The sequence below is a fragment of the Perna viridis genome, chromosome 15 (assembly GCF_037379345.1).
Source record: "Perna viridis isolate PV_CMFRI_1.1 ecotype Kerala chromosome 15, ASM3737934v1, whole genome shotgun sequence".
NCBI lineage: Eukaryota > Metazoa > Mollusca > Bivalvia > Mytilida > Mytilidae > Perna > Perna viridis.
Genome location: NC_142459.1, coordinates 26,096,420 through 26,114,233, shown reverse-complemented (window position 1 = coordinate 26,114,233; position 17,814 = coordinate 26,096,420). Strand labels below are relative to the sequence as shown.

Sequence of the window (17,814 nt, the reverse complement as noted above, 5' to 3'; positions counted from 1 at the left end):
TAAAAGCACATCAAATGTTACTTGACGTAAATAGGATTTTTAAAGTTGATTAAATATCTCTTTTCTTCAGTCTTCAGAGTTCTGTTTGTAGTATACATTTGCATGGTTTTTTTTTTTTTTCAGCTCGAAGAAAGTCTAACTGTGTAAAGGCTGTTGAAAGTATTCAAAAGAAAAGAGACGAGAGAAGAGCACAACAAGAGGCACTACGTTTGAAGAATGAACGAGACTATGATATGTCAGATCCTAATTGGGAGTTTTTAGCTATGATAAAGTAAGCATTGTTGTATTAGCCATTGGCCAGTCAAGGGGGAGAAGGTGGGAAATTATTATTTTTAACATTGGAAAATACTCAGAAATCAATGTAGTTAAAAAAAACAACATCCGAGCAAGAACGTTATTTAGCATTTTAGTATATCTAAAAGTAAGTTGATGCATTTTTCTGGAGTAAAATTTTGTGGTCCCAGGCCCCAGCGCCACAAAGGTAAAAATATTTAAGTCTGAGAATATTTTTAACTTCCATGGTAACTCCAATCAGTGTCTTTGAAATTGATGACGACACAAACAATTTTAAAAGAATTTTCTCAGAGTTAACTAATTTTTCAAGATTTTGGCCCTGTTGCTAGGTTAGAGCACCTGCTTTCTTTTGTAAGTCTCTGGATTCACTGGGCGTGCTCTTATGGTACATGAGTTTAAAATTTCATTAATGGTTGTATCACGGAGCACCAAGGCTTGCCATTTTTGTCTCATAATGACTAAACAGGCCGGTCTCTTATAAACTACAGTCTCTATGATTAATTCAATTTTTATGAGACTACAACTTTTCTTTTGCCTGTTGTTACAAAGCTAAACTCTTGTAATGGTGTTGAAAAAAAGTATAATTCCGTATGTGAAGTTCTAATCAAGTTGTTCCTCGTCTATAATGTTTATCATGACACATCATAAGTGGGTTTTGTGGAGGTTGAAGAAATTTCATGTCTTGGTGTAAAATAGTTAATGTTTTATGCATATGATTTAAATTTCCCAATCGCAGAGTATACCATATTTAGGAATAGCAATAAATTTTTGAGGGGTAAAAATTTGTGTGTTTTTATTTTCACGTCCTTATGTTTAGCGTGAATATAGAATAAGTACACATTAAAGTACTACTTAATAACCATGACATGTATTCAGAGCATTTGTAAGACATCTCATTTAAGAAGACTTTACTTGACGCAAGAACTAGCGTTTGAGTTGTGCAATACCTTACCTAACTCCACCCTCCATAATATTTCATCTTCCTGTTTTGAATGTCCCAATTCATTGTTATTATTAATTTAGTATTTTTGCTTAAACTCAAAAATATGATTTGGTTCATTTACATGTAGTGTGCATTTAGATATTTATTTATTTTGGTAAGGCGTTTTATTTTGAAATATGTGTATAAGCATGGGACACAGACATTGCCAGTACTTGCCTTTAGGACTGGTGTTTACTGGGGTACCACACAAGGAAGAAAATATCAATTTCCACTAAGCCTTTAGCAATAGATTATTTCCTGTGTATTCTATTGTAACAAGATCTATTGCATGCTGCATTTATAATAACTGTAAATTCTACTTGTATGTGACATTAATGGATTTGGCAAAAAAAAAAAAAAAATGGGCAAAAAAAGATTTCTGAAAGTTGTCACCATAATTCCATCACACATGACCTCTTGTCAGTAATTCTTTATTATTTGATTTCAGGGAATACAGAGCAGGATTAGACTTTCGACCTTTGACCTCTTCGGATCCTATTGTTTTTCTTTATTGTACCTTTGATTGTAATGGTGTTCTAAATGTCTTCTTTAGCTCACCTGATCATAGGCCAAGTGAGCTATTGCCATCACTTGGCATCCGTCGTCGTTAACAATTCTTCAAACATCTTCTCCTCTGAAACTACTGAATGGATTTGGATGAAACTTAATATGATTGTTTTTAAGTGTATCCTGCACAAAATGGTCGTTTCGATTTTTGATATGTCAAAAAAACATGGCCACCATTACTAAAAATAGAACATAGAGGTCAGGCAGCAGTTTTTGCTTATATATCCAAAACTGTTAGGTTTAACCAAATTCTAAAATTTAAATGTTAAAAGTGTTCAGAATGATAAGTTCTGTCTGTGGTCAAATTTTGGTGATGATCTGTTGACCCATGTTGGAGTTATTGCCCTTTTTGGAGGTTTTTTTTGCTGTTTTTGATGTTATTACTTTCAAAAATCTTCTCCTCAGAAACTGCAATACGGAATTCAATGGAAGTTGGTATTTTTTTTAAGGGTATCCTAAACAAATTGACTGTTTGGATTTTTGATCTGTTAAAAAAACTTTGCAGCTGTTACTAAAAATTGAACATAGGGGTCAGATAGTAATTATTGCATATATCTCCAAAATGATTAGGTTTAGCCAATATCTTTCAAATTTGTTGAAATGATTCTTATCATAACGCCAATATCTTGAAAACTATAATAGATAGAATGAAACTTTCAGTTGATGAAATGATTCTAATGATAAGTCTTACCAAAGTCTTCATGGAGTCAAAATTGTCGGACAACTGTTAGAGTTGTTGCCCTTGAAAGGCAAACATTTAACCAGGTGAGCGATTCAGGGTCCTAGGAGCCTCCTGTTTATTTCTTGAAAATGAGTGAAGGGTAACAAAAATTGTGTTTTTTCAACTTCATTTTTCACGTATACCTTCTAGGTTTGTTTATAGGAATAGAAAAAAGATCAACTGCAGCACAAACACTACATTTTCATCATGTCTTCAGTGAAAATAAGTCCTGAATAACTTCCAATGTTACTCTAATGATTGCTAGATATTACCTTAACTATCAACATGTAACACTTCTCAACCCAGTACTTTCAGTGCAACCATCTGATTCACCCACGGATTTTTTATTTACATTTTATCATTTAAAGCTATGTATTGCAAAAATCATTTCCAAATGAGTTCATAAATGGAGATCATTGCATATTATTTGAAGAATAATACTATTGCCCAGAAACTTAAATTAAAACAAATCACAATTAAGTACATTCCTTTTACATTTCATTTAACTTTGAGGTGAAACACTTTTTCAGTAAAAAGAGGTTGGATCAGTAAAAATTCCAAATAGTATAATTAATTGGAAAAAGTGAACAACCAAAGTATTAACATTAGTGCCGAAGGAAGCCTAGATTTAATGAGTGTGAGCAACTTTTTCCACACACAAGTTAAATTTTCAAGCATTCAATATTTTGGTTATTCACCAATTGATTATCCTATTTATTATCTAGATTTTTCTCATAATTTATCGATATTTTCAACATGAATTTTAGATTCTGATATTGGCGTATTGATATCAAAGTTGTAACATTTTGAGAAAGTCCATGAGTGAAATTACCGAATTTATTATACCCCACGCAAAAAAGTTGTGGAGGGTATAATGTTTTTGAATCGTCCATCAGTCTATCTTCAGTCCATTTTCAGTTTTGCAGACACTTTTGAAACACTTGCAGATATGGACATGATTTTTATACCCCTCGCAACGAAGTTTCGAGGGGTATAATGTTTTTGACCCGTCCACAGTATGGGAAATCATTTTTTTCCCCAACTTGCCATTCTGGCTAGTGGAATATTGATCTTGCTAGCCAAATAGAAATTCAACTATACTCGAAGTCACATACAGCACATTTTGGATTTGAAGCTCTATTTTTTAAACTGTCGGGACTTGCCAAAATTCACTTGACATATTCAAGCTACGCTTCTTAAAATGTAGGAAACATATTTTTAATGTATGATGTTAAGAGATGTTTACTAAATAACCATGTCGGCTGGTTAATTTCCTTGGAACTTGCCTAAAAAATGATGGTCGCCAAACTGACGAGCGTAAGCTAATGAGAACTCGTCAAAATACACATCTCGTATTTGGCGAGCTGGCGAACGTTGGTTTCCCACACTGCATCCGTCAATCCATTTGCAGTTTTCCGGACTTTTTCTTTTTTTATCTAAACGATAATGACGTGATTTTTGGTCTATAAGTTCACCATGATAAGTTACAGGTTAAGTTTAATTTTCATTTTGCTCTGATGATTTACCGGGCCTTGAACTAAACTAAGTTCACTGAAATCACTGTTTTGCTGACTTTTATTCTAAACGCTTGCAGATTATGACATGATTTTATGGTATATAAATTCACCATGATAAGTTATAGGTCAAGTTTACGTTTTGTTGGAACCCATCACCCATCTGAATGGACTGAATATGACACTGGCGAGAAACGTTAAGCTAAAATCAAACCGGAAAATGATATGTTTTAATTGCTTCGTAAATCACAATGCATCAGAATGCAAATCAAAATATTCCTGCCATAAATGTAACAAGCCACGTCACACTAATTATGTAATGAAAGGGAGAAGAGGGAGAAATCTGTGGAAGAATTAAAAACCCCTGAAAATCCACTTTTAGTGATTTTTCCAGTGTTCCAAGGAAATCAAAGTTGTTGAATTTGTATATATTTCATTAATATTATGCTTATAAATAAATAATTATATAAAATGGCATGGTTTACCAGGTGAGTGATTCAGGCTCTTGTGAGCCTCTTATTTGTCTTTAATATTTGGCATTAGGGTAGTTCAGCTCAAGACAATTTGTCATGTACCATGGTTGATGATCTTTGACCTTGAACTTAGACCTGAAAGTCAGATCAATGATTTTTTGCATGAATGTTTTGTGTCTCAGCTGTAATGAGTTTTTCCTGATAAATTGAATGTGGCTGATGTACAGGATTTTTACCACAGTGGGTTTCCACAAAGATGGATTCCATCTCAATAATATCTAGTAAGAAAACTTATATCATTTGAATGTTGTTGTGTATTAAGTGAAACTTGTCTTGAAATCAGCACTAGTCTAATGCAGATATGTTCTGAACAACCACCATGCCATAAACAATATATTTTGATCCTGTCTAAACACCTATCTAAATTGTACAAATTCTATAGTCTGAAAGTGTTTAGTTGACACAGCTTTCACTGAACATGTACATAGCTAATCAGCCTTTTATACTTCCTTTCAGATTCACTGCCAAGCCTTTAGTAGAAAGTATATTTGATGGAGGAATGGCAACATGTTTTGCCTATGGTCAGACAGGAAGTGGGAAAACAATGTAAGATATTTAACAAATATTGGTTAAAAACTAGATAAGTTTCTTATTGGTGTAGCCAAAGAAGATTTGGTTAAGGTTGTGTCTTCTATCCAGTCTGCCAATCATTCCTCGCTCTGTTTGGCTCGTGAATCTATCCCTAGAACCATTCTCTGGAAACGGTAAAAAATGCTGGTCATTGAACAACAAATTTTGCTAATGAGCAATGACAATTTTCCAATGTTGGACACATTATATCATTTGGCAAACCAGTGCCACAAGCAGTAGTACCATAGTTTTCCCACAACTCAGTTTAAAGACAAGGAGAAGTAAAAAAGTTGTCAGTACACATGATAACCTTGATATCTTAATCGTCCATTAATAATGCAGTTCTTGACAGGGGATGCTAGGCTTCCTTCGCTTCCAATAGTTTTGCTTGGGTTTAAAGTGTAAATCAATACATTATTTAGAATAAGTTGTCAAAACAATAACTGTCTTGATATCAGGATATTAACTTTTCTACTAGCAAATGGAATAATAATTATCTACAACCAGCTGTTTATTCACTAACCCCAGAGGCTGTTTCGTAATTAGGTAATAGGTCAAGTGGGGCAAGTCAGGGATACGTCATCAGTTTTGCAGTTTCTTGTTCAGTTAACAGGCTATTTATTGAGGTCATCCTAATTAGTGTTTTCTTTTAAATTTTCGACATCCTACCCACCACTCACCATGTTGTCAGTGCTTTAGGGTACTTATATTGTTTATTATTTCCATGTGTAGTTACTGACCAATGATCTTTATTTTGATGTGTATCTATACTTTATATTGTTTTTCATGTGTACTCATGTTGTATATTTCTCTTTTTGAAACCTTGCTAATAATTTTTAAAAATGCTTCCCTTTTTGATGCTATGCTCACGTATGGATGTATGCCTTTTTATTTCGATATCATGCTTACGTACGGCTAATTACCTTCCCATTTTGATACCATGTTTACGTATGGTTTAATGCTTTTCTTTTTGATACCATGCTTACGTATGGTTGAATGTTTTCCTTTTTGATACCACGCTTACGTATGGTTAAACGATTTCCCCTTTTGATACCATGCTTACGTATGGTTAAATGTTTTCCTTTTTGATATCATGCTTACGTATGGTTAAATGTTTTTTTCCTGTTTTGATACCATGCTTACATGTGTTTTAATGCCTTACTATTTTATTACCATTCTTGCCTTGTTATTTTTAACATGCTTTAATATATTAGTTTGGCTATGTCAATTCAAATTTTGGTAATTATTAAAAATATTTTTTAATAATAATAATAAATACAATTTTTTCTCTCATTTCCAAGTTTCATAGTTGAGTTGTCACCCTTTCCAGAGAGACATTATATACATTCTATTTTCAGCTGCAGTTGTTTAAGGCCCCATTTGCCAAAATGTAAATTTTGTAAATAAATAGTTTAGGTTTGTTATTCTATAAGTATAGTGTCATAAATTTTATTGAATATAAAGGTTCATACATGTACATGAGAAAAAGTTTAGTTTAGTTTCAGGTATAATGTTGAAGGTACACTGTGCTCGGTCATTTATTCACTACAAAACAAAGAGCATTGCTGAAAAACATAAGTTTGCTTTCAATGACGAAATATAATATTTGAAACTTGAGGTGCTTTGTGTGTTCATATTTATATATGTACATGTAAATATGAGATTTGGGTGAAATATGGTATGGCAATGTTGTTGTTCTTTACACAGAAATAGAGTAATAAATCTCTTTTAAATTCTGCTGTGAGGTTCCATATTCCCAAGGGTTGGTTGGCATTGATTTTTCAGGTTATGACTGAAACCATTTATGAAATAAGGAACAGAAAGGGGACACTTTGATTCTTCTTAAAAGTCAATTTGCAATCAAAACTTGAAGATGTATTAAGCTTCAATGGTGTGTCTACTTTCCAGCTGTCCCAGTTGTTCAGGGTTTCAACTTTTGCAGTCATATCAAGCTTGCCCTTAGAAGTATATTATTAGTGGTTTTAGATAATGAGTTGATATTTGGTTTTTAAGTAAGATCAACGTTAAGTTTTGGCAGTTCAACTAATTTACAGAATGAACATGTACTTACATCATGAGAAAAAATTGTCTAGGCTATATGATTTTGCTTTGTATTATAGATTGTGTTACCTTAAAGTCACTCATGTGCCTTTCAGTTTAGTAGATTCCTGTAATTTTATTTAGAAACTAAGAAAAAAAAAACACAGGAAAAACAAAAAAGACAAAAAATTGATTGAAATTGACAATATTTTCAGACCATGGGTGGCGACTTTTCTTCCAAAGGACAGCAGGACTGTTCCAAGGGTATATACTGTTTAGCAGGTAAGTTCAAGGCATAAATAAAATCAGATAGGAACACAGATAAACTGTATGTTATAACTTACATTAGTTGCAATTTTGGTATTTTGTTCTGACTGATGATATGAAGCCATTGAAGGGGTCATGAAAGAGGTGTTTTCATATCAATCTTGTTATTTGATCTCATCAGCCATACTTGTCTCCGCATCTAGCCAATACTCCTAACATCAATCCAATCCAAAAATATATTGAATTTGTTGTATGGCACCTTAACAATTATCACAGAAAGTGTGCATTAAAATGTGCAATGTAACATCAAATTCATGATTTCATGGATGACAAAAAAGCATTTAAAATATTTACTATACATGAAAAAATTGCATGAGTATATGGTAGTATACATATGGCTCTGTCAAGCTCGTGCTATATGACCATATTTCCCAATATTCATTCTATAAATCCTGTAATACAGGATCAGTATGACAATATCCATTAATAATAATGTAGTATTAATGATGAAATGATTCTATTCAAAAACTGGCATGAAAGTTTGTACATTATATTTAATTATTGTGTACCTTGTACAGCCAGGGATGTGTTCAAATTGTTCCATTCGAAGTACAAGAAAGCAGATTTATCAGTGCATTCAAGTTTCTTTGAGATATACAGTGGCAAGGTTTGTATTCAGTTAAGTCATATGTTTTTATTTTTGAGCCATTCGGACTTGTTAACTGCAAATCTAGAGGTAAGCAGGGATAATTCTGGGACACGGATTTAACTCGTTTATTTTTAAAATGGTGGGCTGTCAAAGTTACCATGTGTTTCATAGATGCTTGTTTTTCTGAAATGCCCCATCAAACTTCAGTTAAGTGCACTTGCTTCAGTAAAATTTGTGTTTGTCCTTAAACATTGACATCGTTTTGATTAGAGTGGTTGCATATTGAATCACTCTTACAGTGTTTGTAAGACAACACATTTCAGAAACCAGTTTCCTTGTAAAAGACTTTAATTCATGTTTTTGTTTCTGAGTATGGTTCCAATTTTTTCCTCTGACACTACTTGACCAATTGGCACCAAACTTGATATGAATGTTTCTTGGGGTATCCTGCATAGAACTGTTGTGGGAATTTTTAATTCATGGAAAAACATGGCTGCTGTTACTAAAAATAGAACATAGGGTTTTTCGCATATATCTCTACAACGGTTAGGTTTAGCTAAATTCTGGCATGGGGTAAAAGTGTTCATCAGATGAGATCTAATTGCGGATAAATTTTCCTTTTAATCTGTTAAACCATGTTGGAGTTATTGCCTTTTTTAAAAATTTTTTGATATTTTTAATTTTATTTCTTTCAATAATCTTCTACTCTGACATTACTTGACCAATTGAAACCCAATTTGGTAAGAATGTTGCTAGGGGTATCCTGCGTAGAACTGATGTGGGGATTTTTAGAAATAGAACATAAGAGTCAGATTAGTTTTTTGCTTATATCTCTAAAACCGTTAGGTTTAGCCAAATTCTTTTAATAGCTGGAAGGATCCTTATTATTTAGACTACAAACGTCTTCAGGGATAAAAGTTGTCAGACGATACCTTGTAAAAGTTATTGCCCTTGGAAAAAAATGACCATTTTTTACAGTTTTCAGTCAACATCTTAAAAACTGTGATAGATAGAAACTTTTAATTGCTGAAATGATCCTTATGATAAGTCCTATCAAAGTCTTCTGGAGTCAGAATTGTTGTACAACTTCTTGTTTAATTTATTGCCCTTGAAAGGCAAAATTGAACCGGGTGAGCGAGTCTCTTGTTAAATTCATGGTATGATATGATTCATTATCTAATATAACAAATTTCCAAAACATCAAGACTCGTCTTGTGCATTGCTATAGTTATGTACATTTATACAATTCTATAATTAATAAAAGGTTGATAAAATTCAGTAATACATTTTCCTGTGAATCAAATAAACATGCCACAGAAAAAAACAATTGTGTGGATATAGGTTTTTACAGACGCAATCGAAATGAGTAAAGGCAGATGAGTTTGAAAGCTTTTATTTTTGCATGATCATGTAATCTCCTTACAAAGGACTAAGTTTAAATTTTCCAAAACAAAACTTAAGGAAACTACAAAAAATTTATTTTATTATGTTGTTTGTTATATAAAAGTGAATCTGATGTAACTGGTAATGATCGACGGCACCTTTCCCTTCTTTCCGTTTGTTTCACAGTACCCCTGAAGACTTTTGTTGTCCCCCGAGATGTGTCACAAGGGGACATGGAAATGCTGGGCGTCCACCTGTGTTTTCCGCACTTTTTTAGCACACCTGGCCAAAGGCTATGTGAGCTATTGCCATCACTTGGTGTCCGTAGTCTCTGCCGTCGTCGTTAACAATTATACAAAACTCTTCTCCTCTGAAACTACTTGACTAATTAAAACCAAACTATGTATGAATGTTCCTTGGGGTATCCTGCATAGAACTGATGCGGGGATTTTTAATTCGTCGAAAAACATGGCTGCCATTACTAAATTTAGAACATATGTGTCAAACAGTAGTTTTTTATATATATCTCCTAAACCGTTAGGTTAAGCTGAAATTTGATGGGGTTAAAGTTTTCAGCATGATGAGATCTATCTTTGATCAAATTCTGGTTTTAATCCATGAAGCCATGTTGGATTTATTGCCCTTTTTCAACGATTTTTGCTATTCTTAATGTTATTTCGTTCAAAAATCTTCGCCTCTGACACTACTTGACTAATTAGAACCAAACTATGTATGAATGTTCTTTGAGATATACTGCATAGAACTTGTATGAGGATTTTTGATTTGTTGAAAACATGACAGCCGTTACTAAAAATAGAACATAGGGGTCAGACAGTACTTTTTCACATATATCTACTAAACCGTTAGGTTTAGCTGCATTCTGACTGGACAAAAGTGTGCAGCATGATGAGATCTATCTCTGGTCAAATTTTGGTTTTAATCTGTTAAGCCATGTTGGAGTTATTGCCCTTTTCTAACGATTTTTGCTATTTTTAATGTTATTTCTTTCAAAAATCTTCTCCTCTGACACTACTTGACCAATTAAAACCAAACTCCGTATGAATGTTCCTTGGGGTATACTGCATAGAACTGAAGTGGGGATTTTTGATTTGTCGAAAAACATGACCGTTACTAAAAATAGAACATAGGGGTCAGACAGTAGTTTTTCACATATATCTCCAAAACCGTTAGGTTTATCCAAATTCTTTCAATAGCTGAAATGATCCATATAATTAGGACTACAAAAGTCTTCAGACTCCTTGTAAGAGTTATTGCCCTTGAAAGGGGAAAAATGACTTTTTTAAAAATAGTTTTCAGTCAATATCTTGAAAAGTATGATAGATTAAAAGAAACTTTCAATTGTTGAAAAGATCTTTTGATAAGTCCTACCAAAGACTTCTTGAGTCAAAATTGTTGGACAACTTTTTGTTTAATTTATTGCCTTTCAAAGGCAAAATTCAACAAGGTGAGCGATTCAGGTTCCTGGGACCATCTTCTGTTGTAATGCTTTTACCAAATAAGTTTGTTTTTGGTATGTGGCCTTGTTATGAACAGTTACAGATGAAGTTCGACTTTGGTTGTGGTTGAATGATTTTTACGAAAATTATGGCCCTTGGATTTGTTTATATCTCCATCTGCTAAACTTGCAACTTTGTCTACTTAGTCTGTGGTGCTTCCGCCATGATTGGTTGAGAGTAATTATGGAACGTTTATGACCGGATCTAAATTTAGAAGTATAGCATCAATATACATATAAATAGAAACATAGCATCAATTTTAAAAATAGAAACAAGGCTTCATGTAAGTGGAATATCCTTGGCATCATGTGATCATAATAACCAATGAACAATGACTGTTACACCATATGTAATATATTACCATATTTTCAAAATGTTGGCATTTATTTATTGAACTGAAAATCCCTGTCTGCCTTTTTTAATTCAAATTCCAGATATCTTTACATTTTTAGAGTTATTAGGATCATAGACTAAGGTTTTTTATGAGCACCCTCAAAGCAGAAATTTTGTGCAATATTGTTTCCAAACCAGTTATTGTGTAAGTCCTTATGCTTAAGTGAGTCAAAAATTAATATTTTGTCTGTCCCAAGTGATCAGAGTTCAACATGCTTGGGTCCAATCATGCTGTGTTCTGTCAAGCTCTTTGTTAATTATAGTTTTATAATCAGGTTATTAGATAATATCAAAGCCTTAGGGGACAATTTTGACATTGTCGCATTTCAGCATATTCTTTCAAAGTTTTAAGTAGGTCAATGAGTGCCAAGGCTACATCCGTTTTCAAAGACCCAGATGTAGCAAAAAAACATTGTCTACAATACATGACAAATATGCTGTCGTACCAGCAGACAAAGCCCAAAACAACAACACGTCTTACATCCAATGTTAATTGTCAGAGGTAGACGTAGAAAATAATAGCAGTGATAAGACCTATACTGCTACCACACTCTCCAAAGAAGAGATTGTGGGAAACCATAAATCTGTGCTATCCTCTTTTGGTCTCTCTACCAAGGACGATGATTGTGATTTACCGTCTATGTACTGGATTCCAAAACTCCACAAGAATCCATAAAATCAACGTTTCATAGCTGGATCTGCAAAATGTACCACCAAACCTCTTTCAAAACTTTTTAACTTCTATACTCACAACTGTCACAGTCCTACCACAACATTTGGTACTCAAGTAGTGGTATTAATTCAATGTGGAGACTGAAAAATTTGAAAGATCTTTTGGAGACAATCAGTTCAAGACTATTATCTGAATATAATAGCATTAAAACCTATGCTTTTTAACACTGTACACTTCTATTCCCCATACTCAATTAAAATCCCGACTTAAAAACATTATACATCGTTGTTTTTTTCCAAATAAAATGGTACACCTAGATACAAATATATAGGTCTTGGTAGGGATTCCTCATACTTTGTAAGAACTAATTCCAAATCATCTTCCAAACATACAGGGGAAGATGTTTACAAAATGCTGGAATTTTTAATTGACAACATTTGTCCAATGTGGTAGACATGTTTTTCAACAAATGGTCGGCATGCCAGTTGGAACAAATTGTGCTCCTTTACTAACTGACCTATTCCGTCACTTTTATAAGGCTGACTTTACAGCTGATCTGATCCGAAAGAAAGAATATCATTTGGCTAGATCTCAGTGTCCGCTATATAGATGATGTATTATCTTTAAACAATCCTAATTTCGGGGATTTGATACATCGCATGTTATCCCAAAAACTTGAGATAAAGGATACTACAGACACTGTGAAGTCGGCCTCATATCTTGACCTACACTTAGAAATCAATGGTAAAGGAAAACTATTGACCAAACTTTACGACAAACGTGTTGACTTTTCATTCAAAATTGTCAACTTTCCTTTCATCTGTGGCAACATCCCTTCAACACCTGCGTATGGAGTGTTCATATCACAACTCATACGTTTTGCAAGAGCTTGCCAAAACTACGCAGACTTTTTGTATCGCGCTAGAACTCTAACAAATAGGCTTCTGGAACAGCATTATGTTGCTACAAGATTGAAGTCATCACTACAGAAGTTTTATTGTCGTCATCATGAACGAGTGGATCGTTATGGTGTATCCATCTGCACTGTGAAAACAGATTTATTCAATAGTCATAATATTCCTTTCCTCGTTTGTCTACTATTGACTTGACTTTTTATGAGCAACTCAGTAGGTGTTTCTAGAAAAACAGAGGGCCCTTACCCTGCCGGTGCACCTGGTCCATGCTCCTACTTTTTGGTTGAGTCCGAATTGCTTATTTGCTTTTGTTACTTTGTATGTATGATTTTAGTTACTTTATGTTCTTTGTTGTGTATGTCTGTTTTCCATGTCTGGTCTTTGTCAAGATCAGCCACCTGATATTCAATTAATCACAAAAACCAAGTGTCTGCAAGAAAATATAATGTCATTGTTGTTGGCATCTGTTAACCTTTGGTTTTTTAAAGTAAAACTTATTTAATCTTTTTGAAATTTCAACAAATTGTTCCTAATGACATGACAGAGGGCCAAATAGTTTTTACAGGTTTTTTGCCCCACACTTTTTAACAATAAAACAGGTGAAATGGGTGTTATAATCAGAATTGATGGGAAAAGTTTTTTGTTGATCTGATTTTTATGATTTTGTTTTTAAAGTTTTTTTGAGGGTAGGGTATCTTAACTTGTTTTGGAGTTAAATAGATACAAAATTTGACCAATTTTAATCATACTTAGCAGAAGTGATGTATGCATGAGTTTCTTCAAAAGATCCACTTTAGGTTCCATTTGATAAAACAAGATGGCCACAAGATACTATCTCAGCCTCTGATTGGCCAATTATCTCAGATCAACTTTCTTAAACCACATGTGCCAATGTTTTGAAACTTGATTTGTTTGATGACCTCAATGCCTTCTACTTATGATCCACTTTTTGTGTGGCTCAGATGGCTGCGGCCACTCAAAAGTTACCATTAAGTCCCTATGTGGAAGCTTATTTTTGCCTGTATCCCTGCTTCTACTTAGCCAATGGTGCCCAGACTTCACAAAAATAATGAGAGAGACAACTTTAACATGGGATAACATTCTGTTTCTGCTTTATTAAACAAGATAGCCACCAGAGTATATTGGCCATTTTTCAAAAATCAACTGCACTGAAACCACAGATATGTTTTGAATAATGGATTAAAGACCAATCTTGTTTGGGTAAAAATTGTAGAAATGATGGCTGTTGGACTTTGTCTCATATGTTGTCAGCAACAACTTGCAGGATTGTTATGAAACTTAATGTGGTGCTAAATTACAATATTGGAATGTTCATATTGTCATGAATTTTGTAGTCATATTTTGTTATTGTGTTGACAACAAAAGTATATAATTGTTTCAAGTTGGGAGTTTTAGAAATGGCCACAAATTGTTTGTCAAAAGTTTTAAGTCTATCCCTCATTAAAATTGTGTCCAATATGAGTTTGTGTCCACATCAGTCACTAAACGTACAGGATTTAACAGGCTGCAGAAGATATTAGTCCAGTTAGGGGTCATGTCTAATTTAATATATATATCTATGGTGCTGTCATCACCTGTTTCCATAGACAGTTGGTTTTGTCTGTGATCTTGAATCCTGACATGAGGTTATTCAATACTTGTTGATCAAAGTCAAACAAAGTTTTATTTGGCTAAATTTTAAGCACACTTTAGACTACCATGAGATAAATTGTCACTTTTGATCATAATCAAATTATGAGATTTGTTATTACTTGTATAAGGTTGATGTTTATGGTCATATTTATCTGTTATCTAGAACATTTTCAGTCTGTATTTCAAGTAAAAGTGGGTCCAAAGAATATTTGAATTATTTTATGTGCCCTAATTGCCCTTAGAATATTTTAAATACCAAATATATATGTATGTTTTTGGATATAAATTTCAGGTTTTTGATTTCTTGAATAAAATAATAAAATTCAGTTCAAGTAGTTGGATTAAAAGAAGAATCGATAGACTCAGTTGATGATGTGTTACGGCTTATTCAACATGGCAACAATGTACGGACATCAGGACAAACATCGGCAAATCAACATTCTTCTAGATCACATGCTGTTTTCCAAATAATTGTTCGGAAAAGGTAAAAGAATAGTTTTATTATTACAGTTTCATTATGATTATATCCTTTTACCTTTAGCTAGGAAAATTTCTGATATATAATGATAATTATCAGTATATGGTAGCATTGTATACATGTATTTTATCATTCTACTATTTTTAAATTGGATAATGATGTTTGGTGTTAAGCATTTAGAGGATCTATCTTTAACCTTTCGCTTAATATGCATTATAAATTTACTATTACAGATGTAATACAAACAAACAGTATTAATACAGAAAGGGGTAGATTCACTAGATCCTAATAATGGACCTGCAAATCCATCTACATTAGAGAATTTCTTTTATGAATAATGTTTACTTTGAAAAGCAGTAGCCTAAAAATTGTTATCATTCTATTTGAAATTAATTTGAATTGAAATGTCTGCGATCCAAGAATTGTAATAACATGATCATGGGCTCTGTAAGGAAATTAGTGATTTTGTTTCCATTTTTTGCCACTTTTCAGTGAAGTTTTCTGCAAAATTAAAGTTGACTACAGACAATGTTCAAATTTATTTTTCTGTGTTTATATCTTAGAAAAATACCTCTTTATGAAGCTTTTTGATTGTGTTTTTAGAAATGTGAATTCTTGAAGGAAATATGCAAAAATGCAAGAAATAAAAACAAAGTCAGTAGTTTTATTAAGTTTGCAAAGCTTGAAATGTACCCAAGTATAATTGAATCTACAGATAGATAATCAATTCCTTGCTTTTAACTATCAAATTTAACTTTTCAGGAGTAATGGTCGACTACATGGAAATTTTGCATTGATAGATTTAGTAGGTAAGACTGATGATGTACTTTGTTATATTACTCAATTACTAACCTCATCCAAGTTGCCATTTCATTCCAACATTACTATAGAGGGCTTTGATCTGCTGTAATCATGTTTTCAATTGTTTTTGTTATGCCCCCTTAAAGAAATGAATGGGGATGGGTTCGTTTCACTTTATTCCATGCATGCTTACTTCTTGGATATGCTTACTTCTGCCCAAGAATTTTTATGTCAGCTCAACTGTCCAGAGTACTTATTTCAAATTAGGTTTAAGCTTTAGTTCAATGAGATTTATCATATTTCAACTCGGTCATATATCCTCTTCCTGTTTATCAAATGTCTGTCTTTATTGTATTGTACTTAAGTTGTGTAATGTTTTATCTGTTATAACTAAGAAATATTTCCTACGGTTTTATATTTGTTATGCAGCTTTAGATGATTTCTTGTATTGTGAGTTACTTATTATCAGTGATGTAATGTTGATGTAGGCTTGATCTTAACTCAGAATCATCTGTCCACATTGACATAAAATTATTATTTTGTTATGGTCCATCAAGTGGTGGAGAGGGAGTTGCAGATATGAAATATTTGTATGTAGCCTCCTTCCAGAGTCCATTGCAAGGTCAATATTACACGAATTGAATTCCTTTAATAATTCTGAGAAATAAAGTCAATAATGTATAGAAAATTGCTGCCGAATTTCAGACATCAATCAGTGGGGTAAGTTGGTGTTGAAGATAGGCCCAAAGAGAAATACAAGAGAAACTGTGTATTGACCACCTAGTACCAACCACTTTGAAGTACGAAATACATTATTAAACAATCTATCATATTTAGACAGCCACAAGTTACCCATACCAGTTGTTGTACACTATATATATCTATATCTATATCTATATCTATATCTATATACAACGTCTCAGAATGTGACTCTATTCGCTACACTGCTCCATCGGGTCAAATTGATACAGGGAAGATATGTAAACGTATAGAAAGGTCTGAAAAATTCCCAACGATGTTAGAACTGTCAAATTTGTGATATAAATTTTTGGTCGTTCCCTTCGCGGGACTCGAACTCGTACCGCTGTGACATCTATTGCAACACCGCCTGCACAAAGTCCAGTGGCCTAGACAAAATGTGATGGAAATAAGATTATCATATACATTACCTTCAATCTAAATCAGGAATTATTGCGTGCACCGATCATTAGAAGTGTCATTTTAGTAAAAAAAAATATTTTATTTCTTGTGATGTTGAGATCAATCCATCATGGGAAATGTTAAAATTCCGCAAGTTGAGTTATCTTATTATTGCGATTTTAGGTTAGTCATTTGTTTGCAAAGCATATTATATCGCAATAATTTCTAATTAAACATTATTCAAATTAAAAGCTCTTTTCATTATCTTGAATGAAACTGACAAATATGATAGAAAAAAAAACTAAAAAAAAATTGAAAAAGCATTTTTTTTTTAAATATTTTCATATTTACAATGTTTTCAATAGACAATACACAATATTTAGATCAATGAAAGTAAATTGTATCAACTTAAGCTGGTTATTGATCATTAGGATCATCAAACGAATAGAACCGTTTTTATTCCAATAGCTTGTTTCTGTTTCAATATATAAGTATCCTGGGAGTTGTTACCTTGATGCTCAACAAATTGTCCTTGAAGAAATTGCTAATGTTCATTTCTTTTTTTGAGCCGGAAGTCACAATATTATTCTATTTGTATAAATGTAACTTGACGAAACTGCTGAATAAGGAAATTCATACACCAGAGGTAAAAGCAAGACATTTAACAATATAAATAATAAAAAATTGAAAAATTCGTTTTACTAAACAAATTACTGAACAAATAC

At 32.9% G+C, this 17,814-nt stretch overlaps 1 pseudogene; it reads left to right on the top strand.

Annotated features, from left to right (window-relative positions):
* The window catches only part of LOC148597618 (kinesin-like protein KIF2A), a 35,974-nt pseudogene extending 19,916 nt beyond the window's left edge, over positions 1 to 16,058 (top strand).
* Positions 16,059 to 17,814: the final 1,756 nt, after the last annotated feature.